Source organism: Myotis brandtii, unplaced genomic scaffold (assembly GCF_000412655.1).
Source record: "Myotis brandtii unplaced genomic scaffold, ASM41265v1 scaffold271, whole genome shotgun sequence".
In the NCBI taxonomy this organism is placed as follows: Eukaryota; Metazoa; Chordata; class Mammalia; order Chiroptera; family Vespertilionidae; genus Myotis; species Myotis brandtii.
Window position 1 is genome coordinate 457073 of NW_005360318.1, and position 13254 is coordinate 470326.

The 13254-nt window shown below is 34.9% G+C and overlaps 1 long non-coding RNA gene across 1 annotated transcript in view; it reads right to left on the reverse strand.

The window, feature by feature from the left end:
- Window positions 1-462: 462 nt before the first annotated feature.
- The window catches only part of LOC106726483, a 24352-nt gene continuing 11560 nt past the window's right edge, over window positions 463-13254 (reverse strand). Inside the window, exons 2-3 of the long non-coding RNA XR_001362551.1 lie at window positions 5714-5716; window positions 463-474 (exon numbers count right to left, since the gene is read on the reverse strand). This is a non-coding gene — a long non-coding RNA (uncharacterized LOC106726483). The remainder of the gene's footprint in view (window positions 475-5713; window positions 5717-13254) is intronic.

Sequence of the window (13254 nt, forward strand, 5' to 3'; positions counted from 1 at the left end):
CCCTTAGGATCTGTAAGTCCTCATTTCAAAAGTGAGAAAAGATATTCCCTCCATCTGGCATTTATTTAATTGTTCAATTCCCACATACATGGATAGCAGCATCAGAATTGTTAACACACACCCAACAAAGGAAGCAACTTTATTGACTAGTTTATAATACTTACGTGCATTTTCTTTTGCCTTCAATCTTATAGTATTCACTCATTTTCCAAATTAGATTAGCACCTTTTCTGTACTGCCCTTACTGTTGTAGCTTCATGCATTTAAAATACAGTTGAATTCTCGCATCACAGTTACTAGTAGTTCTTCTTCCTGAAATTCCCTTCTCTCCTAAATGACTTTCATTTAAACTTGCATATGGTGTTCTTTTTACTGTAAAGTTGTATTGATTTTGTAAAATACATAATATAATGTATCCACTATTACATTATTGTATATAATATTTTCATCATCCTAAATATTTCCGGTACTTCACTTATTCATTCCTACTTCTCTTGGGGGAGGCCCTACTTCCACATCTTGGGAAACTTCTGGTCTGTTTCTCTAGTTTTTTTTTTCCAAATATAATGCAATTGGAGTTATACAGTATATAGACTTTTCAGGCTGCTTCTTTTATTTAGCAATATGCTTCTAGATTCCTCCACATTTTTTCATGAATTGAAAGCTTATTTTTTTTATCACTGAAAAATATTATATGCATGTACCAGTTTATTTATTCAGCTACTGAGGATATTTTTCCTGATTTCAGTTTTGAGAAATATGAAAAAACTTGCTTTAAACATCTCTGTGCAAATTCTATGTGAATGCAAGTTTTGAAACGAGTTGTATAAATACTTAGAAGCACAATGCTGGGTCGCATGGTAAGACAAGTTTTACTTTGTAAGAAATTTCCAAATTTTATTTTAAATTGGATAGTTTTACAATATTTTCACCACTAATGGATGATAATTTGTATTACTCCACATCCTCACCAATAATTGGTATTGTCATTTGATTAAAAAGCCATTGTAATAGTTGTGTTGTGGTATTTTTTGCTGTATAAATTTGCAGTTATCCAGTAATGAGCAATGTTGAGCATCTTTTCAGTAATAAAAAGCACCTTTGCTTTTTATCTGTACACTAGAGGTCCAGTGCACGAATTCATGCATGGGTGGGGTCCCTCGACCTGGCCGGTGATCAGAGCTTAGCGAGGCCGGCCACCCAGGGGGAGGGACTGCGGGAGATTGGCCAGCCACAGGAGGTTGGCTGTGGGAGCGCACTGACCACCAGGTGGCTGATCCTGCGTTGAGTGTCTGCCCCCCTGGTTGTCAGTAAGCATCATAGCTACTGGCTGGTTGTCCGGTCATCCAGTTGTAATGGTCATTTGGGCTTTTATATATAAAGATTTTATTTGACAGGTGTCTGCTCAGCTCTATGGCCCATTTTTAATAGGTTGTTTCCTAATTGTTACATTCAAAGAGTTTTGGATATGCATCTTTATTATACCTTGTATATAATTTGTTATAATTATACATAAGTATTTAATTTCTGATATTACAAATATTTTTATTTAAAATTCTAATTATCCATCACTGATATATAGCAAAACAATCAACCTTTATAAAATAATGTATATCCTTGCTATACACCTTTGATAGCATTGGGTCTTTTTATGACGATCCTTTGGAATATACTACCTGGGCAGTAATACAATTTACAAACCAAGACAGTATTATTTTTTTACTTTACTACCTGCATATCTTTTATATATGTTTCTTGTCTTATTATGCTACCTAGGATTTCCAATACAAATTTGAAAGGGATTGGTAAGAGAGAACACGAATGTGTTGTTCATGATATTAAGGGGAAGTGTTCAGTACTCACTTTTAACTTTATTAGCTGTAGGATTTCTGAAGATGTTCTTTATCAAGGTGAGAAAGTTCTCCTGTATTCCTACTTTGCGGAGCATTTGTATCATAAATCAATGATGCATTTTGTCAAGGGCTTTATCTAAATAAATGTGAACAATGCTTTATTTTCTTTATCCTGTTGATGTGAAGGATCACACTGATCTTTTTTTTCTTCCATATGGAACCAGATTTGCATGCTTGAAATAAATCCCACCTTGTCGTGCTATATAATTTAGTTTAAACATTATTGAAATGAGTTTCTAATATTTTGTTGAGGGTAAGTTTTTGTTTGTTTTTTCATTTGTGGTCATAAGAGATACTGGTTTATAGATTTGTTTCTTATAATACCTTTATCTGGTTTTGATCTTAGGATAGCTAATACTGTGCTCAAAGAATTTTATGAATTATTTTCTCTATTTCTATTTTCTGAAAGAGATTGTACAGAACTGGTATCATTTTTATGTCTTTTGAACAAAACAATAATTTATGTTTCTATCCTGAATATGTTACTTTCTATAGCAATGTCACCACCTAGAAACTCTGCCAGATGAGCTATATTGTATTAAGGAAAGATGTTGGAATTATTTTGTTCATCATTTGCATTTTTAAGTAAATTTGTCGACTCCTTAAGGATGTAAACATCTACATATTTTTAAATTCCATTAACAGAGGCTTTTCTTAATCATTACTATTTCCTCAATGAGTAGCTCAGTACAGAGTAGACACTCAGTAACTGTCATGCCTCATCATGGAACACACACACACACAAAGAGACATTTGGCAAAATGTTTCAATAAGTGAAAATAGAGTAGATCACTTAGCATAAAAGGAATAATTGTGTGACTGCAATGCTTAATGAAAGCAGTAGGAGATCACTACTTGCAGACAGATGAGGCATGGTGAAAGATTTTATACCAATTTGCCTACTGCAAATGAATAGGCTGAAAGAATTGTGGAACTAAATTTTCACCACATGCTGTGGCAACTAAACAGTTATACACTTTTAAAAAAATGTCCCATTATCTGAACTAGGTCATTGAAAATGATAGGTGGACATTGGCATATTAACACTATAGGAAGAGCACAATTCTCAAATTGTTGAAATCCTCACTGTCATACAAATAGATAATGAGCATGTGTCAACGTCACATTTAACTTAATGAGAGAACCAGCAGAATGGCAGGGCTTATTAAAATTGGATATGAAGAGCTAGGAGTTATATTCAGTGTGGAAAGAAATGCTGAAATATGATTGCTAGTTTCAAGAACTGTGAAGAGTCTAATAATTTTTTCCAACTTGTAAGCTAACAACTTAGCTTTCTTACAGTTTCATGGGTGCTTATAGAACACATGACAGTCCCTGGTCAAAAACAGAGTACAGCTAATCACTCACAGAAATACCAATAATTAGAGTACAGTGTTTTTTGTACCAGTTGCATGGGCTCTAATACCAACTGATAAAAGTTAGATATGTCAAGAAAAAAATAGCTCTAGAAAGGTGTAACAGAAGAACAACTTTGTTTAAAACTATTGCAAAAGGGGTTGAAAAAAAGTCATTTCTAAGCACAATCTCCATCTGGGAACCAGAGGATTTTTTTCTCTGCAGTTGTCCTTGAAGAGCCAAAAAAACCTATCTGCTCAATCCCTAGACAAGAAGTCAGGAAAAACAGCAAGCTATTGTGATAGAGGAGAAAGATTGAATTCACCTGTACTGAAAGAAAGGGGGTGATGGTTTAAGTGCATAGAGTTAGTAGACAAGTACTATAGGATATTAGCTGGAAGATGGTCAATGTGATCTAGCCACTTGTGATTGTTAATTGGTTCTTATCTAAATTAGGCTCTTACTCTCTCACAGAGCTCGCTCTATGTTTCTTTCATTTTAAGATTTCTTTTCCCTTTTTAAATTAAATTTATTGGGGTAACATTGGTAAACATGAACATATAGGTTTTGGGTGTGGGTTTCTATGTTTTTGTTTTTTAAATAAACTTTTTATTGTTGATGGTATTACAGATATCTCCTCTTTTCCTCCCAGCCTCTACCCATCCCATGTCTTCACTACCCTATTGCCCATGTACATGGACTATGCCTATAAGTATATAAGTTCTTTGGTTTATCTCTTCTCATCCCCCCAACCCCACATCAAGGTATGTCAGTCTGTTCCATGCCTCCATGCTTCAGGTCTTATTTTGTTGATCAATTCATTCTGCTCATTAGATTCCACAAATAAATGAGATCATGTTATATTTGTCTTTCTCCGATTGGCTTATTTAACTTAGCATAACATTTTTCAGGTCCATGCATGCTGTCCCAAAGGGTAAGAAAGAGATCCCTCTTTTTTACAGCTGCATAGTATTCCATTGTGTAAATGTCCTACAGATGTTTTATCTATTCATTTACTGATGGGCTCTAGGACTGTTTCCAAATCTTAACTATTATAAATAACACTGCTATGAACATAGGAGTGCATATACTAGTATTCTTTCTGATTGGAGCTTGGGGTTTTTTAGGTTATATTCCTAGATGTGGGATCGCTGGGTCAAATGGAAATTTCATTTTTAATTTTTTTGTATAAAACAGATTTGTCTTATATAATCAATTTCTGAATTTTTTAAATAAAAGTTATCCCATTATGGGTTAAATAGACTGTATGGTTAAAAAGAGTTAGAAATTACACACAAATCTTATTAATTTTCCTCTTGCTTCTCAGGGCAACGCCAGGGTTTACAGGGTTTACAGGTTGAAACAACAAGCCTATTTGTGAGAACAAAATATTACTCTGCAGTTTTATTTTTCTGAATATCAGATAAAGCAAAAGAAACAATAGAAAAAGATTGAGGTGGAGCAGAGGTGAATGGTTTGGTTAAGTAGTCTCATTAAAAGTAACATCAGCTCCAACAGACATGAAAAACGTTTGTCCAGAATTTTCAAAAAGTAATTTAAAAACATGATAAATATCAACTTAAAGTCAATAGGATTTTGAAATAAAATATAATGAGAAAAGAAACTTCTATTTGGGCAAATTATACTAAAGGTAAATAATAACTATTTTTTTTAATTTTGGTAAAATATACTTAGCATAAAATTTACCATCATAACTGTTCAGTAGTATTAAGTATGCTCATAAAATTGTGAAACCGATCTCCAAAAGTTTTTCATTTTGCTAACCTATGGCAGTGATGGCGAACCTTTTGAGCTCGGCGTGTCAGCATTTTGAAAAACCCTAACTTAACTCTGGTGCCGTGTCACATATAGAAATTTTTTGATATTTGCAACCATAGTAAAACAAAGACTTATATTTTTGATATTTATTTTATATATTTAAATGCCAATTACCAAAGAAAAATCAACGAAAAAAATGAGTTCGCGTGTCACCTCTGACACGCGTGTCATAGGTTCGCCATCACTGCTCTATGTGTAGTTGGGAAATTCCAAACTAATCACAATCCTTGGCAATTGGCATTCTACTTTCTGTCTCTATTATTACTCTAGGTACCTCAAATAAGTGGGATTATACAGTACTTATCCTTTGGTGAGTGACTTATTTCACTTTGCCTATGAAGTATATTGTGTTTATTCATTCATCTATTAGACACCTGGGTTGCTTTCAACTTTTGTCTATAGTAAATATTGCTGCTATGATCATGTGTGTACAAATATTTCTTCAAGACCCTGCTTTCAGTCTTTTTGGTATACACCTAGAAGTGAAATTGCAAGACCATGTAGTAATTTTATTTTTAAGTTCTTGAGTAACCAACATATTGTTTTCCACATCAGTCACACAATTACATTCTCAACGAAGTGCATAAAGGTTCCATTTTCTCCACATCCTCACTGACACTTGATATTTGCTACTTTTTTAAAAATAGTAACTATCCAAATGGGTATGAGGTGGTATCTCATTGAGATAATCATAACTTTTTACTACCACTTATTAACAGCAGATTAAGTATTCTAATGTCAAGTTTGAACTACCCATCCTCTTTTACCTATTAAATATAAAATATTAAAAATCATTAAATTTTACAATATTATTTTAAACATATGTATGTGCATACTTATATAAGTATATATCTACAAGCACATTTATATATACATATACATACATGCATAAAATTAATATCAAAATAAATAAATATATATGAGATGGCAATGTTTTTTAAATCTTCCAAACTTAGTTTCAAAATATAATTAATCTTACACTATAATACAAGAAAAGGCATTTTTAAAAATATATGTATCACTTATAAAAACAAGTAAAAGCACTTAATAATAGTGACCTATTATTCTTTTCTCCTTATCTATAATTTTAGTTTTCTTTAAATGTTTTTTACTGAACCAATGATCATTTGCCAATTAATTCATTTCAAATAATAACCCCAGATCTTTAAAGTGATTAAAGGATCTAAAAATTATTTTAAACTTAACATTTTAGCACATCACAATTCCTGTATATATTTTGTTTGTCATACAATTTTATAGAGACACCTCTTCAAGTAGCAAAGTTAACCAAAAATAATCAGTTTGATATAGATATTTATTTTTGTAAGTTAGTTTAATTGAATACATATGTTTACATTCTCGTGACTTTAAATGTTTTATGGAAACATTGATAACTTCTCTGACCCATAATAGGGGACCTAGATACTCAATTGACTGCTATAGACAGATCATCCAAACCGATTATCAACGAAGTAATATCGTCCTTAAGACATGTGGACGAAAGGGGCCACATGCTGACCTGACAAGCTCAGGAAAGGCCTGCATAGCAGTTTTGCAGACTCAGAGACCTAAAGTAACCACAAAGGATGGTCTGAAATTAAACTTTAACTAAAAGCAGTTATGGTGGGCAGTTACGTCCTAGGCCAGTATCTTCACTGACAAGGTCAGCCTTTACCGTAACTGAGCCTATCTGTCTTTTTGCATCTATGATAACATACCCTTGGGATGTCTGGGTAACTTGTGACTTCCCTTTTTATGGAGCCCCTGGGGCACAGCCAGGTGTGCTGGGCCCAGGACAGATGCCGAAGATTCTTTAATTTATCATGTTAATTGTTCCTGTACCCACCTAAATATGAGTCCATCATTTTACTTTTTATCCAATCCCAGGGATTTCCCTGCTTTGCTTTATCCCTCCTCCTTAATCTATCACCAATGAATTTCATGTAACCCACCTATGTTCCTCCTTTGATTGAAATGTATAAATACAAATGTAACCCTGCCATTCTCCGGAGCATTATCTCAATTCGTTGAGGTTCTGCTTCCCGGCATATGTCGACAGTTTGGCTCAAATAAACTCACCAAAAATTCTTTACAGGTTTCAATGGTTTTTTTACGTTAATAGACACATTAGACCAAATGGGGCATAATTGACATTTGCAGAGCCATTCATGCCAGAACATCAGATTATACATTCTTCTCCAGTGCACAAAGAAAGATTATATGTTGGGTCACAACACTAGCCTCAAAAAATCCTAGAAGATTGAAATTATATTGATACCATTGTAATGAACCCAGTTCTTAACAGGAAAGGAACAAAGGCATGCCATTTGTGCAGCTCTGCCGGAAGCTGCGGTTTAGACGCATGCCCAGTAAAGTCAGGGCCACATAGGGAAGGTACTTGCCTGTGTCACATCTGAGAACAGTTCATTGGCCAGAGTAGGTGTGGCCCCTGCAAGGCAGAAAGATAAGATATTTAAATTCCTGATACGTGGAGTTTGGGACATGCAGATTCTCCTTGTGGGTTCTTATCCTAGGAAGTTTGAAGAATAAATTCGCAGAATAAAATATTTTAAACAGAAATGTGGAAGTTTATTGGAAGCATACCATATACAAACCCCAATGGGAAAAGCCTTTCTCCCTCTCTCTCTCTCTCTCTCTCTCTCTCTCTCGAAAAAAAAAAAAAAATCTAACTCCTCTCTTAAGTTTCTTTGTCTCCGGTTTATAAATTCTGGGAGCTCTTTGTGTTAACATGATCCTTTCCAATTGGATGCTTCCTTAATTTATGACACCCATGCTTTCCTAATTGGTTATTCTTCTGCAGACTATCAGTTTCAAAGGTCAAAGCCCACCTGGTGCCCTCCTCTTTCTCTCCCCTTATCTTGCAACATTCCTCTATCCTCTGTGAATGTATGCCTTCCTCTTGTAACATTTCTCTATTCTCCATGAAAGTAAGCTAAGCATTCTGGCATCTTGGCGATATCTCCTTCCCATCACATATGCATTCCTCTCCCATGGACCTCCTTATTCCCTAAAACTGCCTGTACTGTCTCTAAAATTCCTTTCACTCCTAAACAAAGGAGTTTACTGTCTTGCTTTCTTGGTTTGCACTTCTGGCCCGCAGGCCTCTCACAATCCTGCCTTAGCCCACATGGCCCACTGTTATGTGGACCCTGCACATAATGGACTAATGGACTTCAGCATGTGCCCTGACTGGGAATCAAACCATGACCTCCTGGTTCATAGGCCCACACTCAACCATTGAGCCATGCCACAGGGCTTGCTTATTTTCTTTTGGATAACATACCTTTGAAAGGTCAGGGTCATTTCCTGTTTTATTTTACAGACCCCTCAGGGAACAACCAAAGCACCAGAGCAGAGACCACAAATACCCAAATACCTCATTGTTATTGTTATTTTTATCATATTAATCGATGACTGTTAACTATCCTATACACAGAAATGTGAAAGAAGAACGTGTCTATTTGTTTTACTTTTTATCCAATCCCAGAGATTTTCCTTCTTGGCTTCTCCCATCTCCCTCATCTATCACTAATGAATTTCATGTAACCATCTTTTGTCACCATATATTTGGCTTCCTTTACTACCCCTAACCCCTTCCCTCTGGTAACCACCATATTGTTGTTGTCATCTATGAGTTTCAGTTTTATATCCCACATATTAAGTAGTATGCTGTTTAATGTCCACATATTTGTGGATTCCTTACTTCCTTTTTGCAGTTGATTTCTAATTTTAAAACATTGTGGTCAGAGAATATGTTTGGTATTGTTATCGGAGAAATGTATGGATAGTCTTTCTCCATTGCTAATGGGAGTGGGATTTGGGAGGTAATGCTGGAATAAGGATTTTCAGAGGCCCCCAAGGGAGGATGAGATGTGGTAGAAAGCTTTATTTGTGTGGAATTACAATCTTCGATTTCCAAAGTCCCTTTTTTTTTTTTTTTAATCCAGTCCTAGAAAAAGTGTAGCTGGGATTCAGCAGAACTAGAACCAAAGCCAGTGTCTGTTTCTCTTCCCTGGTGGAGCTGGGTCCAGTTTAGCATTAAGCTGAAATCAAATTTTAAAAAAGAAAGAAAGAAAAGAAAATAGGCCGGCTCAGTTAAGGTAAAGATGGAACTTTGTCAGGGAAGATATCTGGCTAGGACATGACTACCTGCTACAACTCACTTTTATTTAGAAAGCTTTATTGATTTCAGAGAGAAAGGGAGAGGGAGAGAGAGAGAGAGAAACATCAATGACAAAAGAGAATCATTCATCAGATGCCTCCTGTATGCCCCACACTGGGGATTGAGCCCTCAACGTGGGCAAGTGCCCTAACCAGGAATCGAACCGTGACCTCCTGGTTCATAGGTGGATGCTCAACCACTGACAACCAGTCGGAAGAAAAATTTTAATTTCAGACTATCCTATATGGTGACTTTACTGGTAAGTCTCTGAGTTTGCAAGGCCACCACACAGGCCTCCCCTGAGCTTGGCAGGTTTAGTATGTGACTTCTTTTTTGTCCACAAGGGTAGTAATAGAGCAAAATAGATGGTATAAAACAGTAGGAAATATTCAAAGGCAAACAATAAAACTATATATGTTGCAGGAGCATAGTTTAATAAATTTGAATGATTAATTGGAAATAATGATAAGCTTAACTTTAGATGATTTTGTTTTAGAAATTGGTGATGGCAAAAAATTGGCTCATTATTTTTGTTAGTTTTTCTGAATTCTTCTGAAAAATTGCCCATGCTGATAAAAATTATATGCTACCTAAATATCAGTTAAGCATAACATCTATATGTATTTTTAAACAAATTTTATAATTATTTATGATTTATTTTTTGGCACTTTTTAGCATTGTATCCCATTAATTATAATACAAAAGGCCAATGAGGATAAAAAAACAATACTTACAATATGTTAAACTATTCATTGTTAACTTTCTCATGTTGAGAAAGTTTGTGTTAATCTGTTTTCCTCTTTAAGAATAATAGTAATACTAACTATATGGTAAATTTAATGGACACAGGAATAAATAAATTTATTCAAGAAATATTGATTCATGAAATACTTTTGGTAAAAATTTACAGCTGATAATAAAACATCTTCATTCTAAAGAGTTGTGAACAGGGTGAACTACAATATTATGCTGTGATCTGCAAAGATTTCCTCAAAACAATATAGAATGTAGTTCAAATAAGTGCATTTTTATAGTCAACTATACATATATTTTTACCATGAAAAATATTTTAGTTAATCTGGAATCCTCCTGCTCAGAATATATGAGATAATATCTCATTTTCAATTCAGCTGAGCAAATCTTGAATATAGAAATTAAATTTTAAAGTGTGACTAATGCAATAGAGTCACAACTCTGCCTGTGTATCAGACACAATTTTCATCAGTGGACTTGACATTTTCTAATATCTAAATATAGCTTTAAATTCATTATTATTATTTACGGAAACTTTTTTTTCATTTACTAGAAAATATTTTAAAATAAGAATACTTAACGATCTTTTTCTGATTATTGTTCTAAGAAATCATTTCTCAGTGGGCACTGTTGCAAAGAATTCTTACATGATATACAGTTAATATGGATTATTTAAGCAAAGAAAAAAATCTATATCATTCTTCTGCTCTTTTTCAAATGCAAAAGACAAAGACAAACTTAGGGACATTTTGTTGCTGTTGGCCACATGCTCTTTCTCTAGGTCTTAGAAATGTCACTTGACTTTTAGTGTTCAGTGTCCCTGCTTTATCCAGAACTCACTGAGCCTGTCAGCCTTGGCAGGAATTCTTGACAGCTTGTCAGGCCCAAGGCAAATGCATGTAATCATTCCTCAAGTAATTAATAATTAATTATTGTTCATTAATCTTAAATGAACGGTAATTGGGAATAATCAGGTCTTTAAAATAAGAGAAAAAACACACAAAGACATTGTTATTTCAAAAGGAACTTTTTTAGTTCAGGACTTTTACAAGTCAAACTAATCCTGGGGCTAATTGTGAAAATCAGTGAGACAAAGAAGCATAGGAGCATGCATGAAACCTGCTACACAAGGTCCCAGCACCTATAAACTGTTCCTCTTAGATAAACTCTTCCTGAGGTTTAAATCACAAGACAATCTATTTTCCATGGTAAACCATAAATATACACATACACTGGTGCAACCACTCCCCCCCAACCCCTCTCCCCGACACACACACACACACACACACACACACACACACACACACACACACACACTGCAATAGTGGTTCTGTTTCCTAGAAAAGCAGGTTTTCTCTTATGCTAAAAGAAGTGGCTTTTTGGAGCACTGACATCTGAATGATATCAGCTGTTTACCCTGTCAGAGATGTATTTTCTGAACAATAGAAACAGTTCCTAGTATAATAAAGAAGAAAAATCTGATCAAATCATTTTAATAAATGTGAATAATTAAATGTTATTTGCATTCAGTTTTGTTCTGTAGTTATTCACAGTATCACCAGTTATAATGACAATGTGTTGAGTACTTATTTGATGAAGAAAAGCTAAAAGCTAAAACACCTTTATTTGACATTTGTAAAAATCTTGAAAAGAAGGAAAAAAACAAAAGGGTCCTTTAAAACTATTGAAACTAATCATATAACTGAGTTTTGGGGGAGATGATGCTTCCTCTGCTCATGTAGAAATCATTTCAGAATTCGCAAGGAGGAGGAAAATAACCCTTTACAGTCACTTTGTGCAAATAACAGAAGCGGCTTGCAAATACAAATATTCATGATTATCCTTATCTTCTCTGACTAACATAATATAAACATAATATACAATATTATTTTGCAAGGCATGATTCTCTCCAGTGATGTTGTATGGAATGAAAGGGTTAACTCTTACACATTCCATTTTATCTGTCCTATTGACTACTTCTCCAATCTTAGCCCATTAGGTTTTGCATTGCAATATTGATTCTTCCATCTTTGCCAAAATTCCTTTTGTTAATTTCCATCTTCCAACCCCTGACTGTTAGGAATATAGGGAAATATAATCCTTAATGACCATTTGCAAGCTTCCCACCACAGGAGGACAAATACCAGGAATCAGACCATCTAAGGACTGAAAACAGTCCTAAAGACACCTGATGGCACATTGGCACTCCATCCACATCCCAAGCCCACCAACTCAACCCCAGACACTGAGGACCACAGCTTCCTGCCAGTGACTGCATATAAAGATGAAACTCCAGCTCCTGGGGGTTGCCAACATCAACACCATATCCCCTCAGCTCAATACTTTGTAGCCCTTCCCTTTGGATATCCCATTCCCCAACCCTTTTCCTTAAATAAATTCCATTTTTCTTAAGTCACTGTCTGCGTATCACCATGTTAAACTTTCACCCACCCTCTACAATTCTCTCTAAACACTTATTTCTCTTTAAAATATGACTCAAAATGATTTTGTTATTGTTTTGTTTCTGCTCAGGTAGATTTAAAAAATGGAAATGCTTTTGTTTTGTGGTTTTAATATATAATAAAATAAATATTAAGTAAATAATATAAAAATATATTATTTTACCCTATATGACATATTATCTTTAACTTTTCCTGAAGAAAGTCATTTTATTTTAATAAATATGTTTGTTTCTTCTTTGGGCAATCCCTGTGTGGAATAGAGCTTAATAATATATTTAGAGGCCAGTGAATTTGTTGCTGGTAGTTTTGTGATCCCAGGACATACTTCCTATATTAGTGAATGAAAATCATCTACACTAATAAAAGAGAAACATGGTAATTAGCATACGACCGCTACCCTTCCCATTGGCTAATCAGCATATCCTATTGCAAATTAACTGTCAGCCAAGATGGCGGCCGGCAGCCATGCACTGAAGCGAACGGGAGGCTTGCTTGCTCCAGTGACTGTGGACTCCAACGTTCCCCGCCTGACTTGCCAGTCTCTGAGCTGCAACTCTAAGAAACATTGTAACAAATATAGAAGCTAAACAAAACCCCAGAAACCAGCTTTCAGCCAGCCGGGATCTCAGAGCTGGAGTTATACATTGTTTCGATTATAGAACGCAAACAAACCAGATACCTGCTTTCAGCAGCGGAAGCCTCAGAGCTAGAGCCAGAGCTAGAGCCAGAGCTAAAGCTGGCCCAGAAT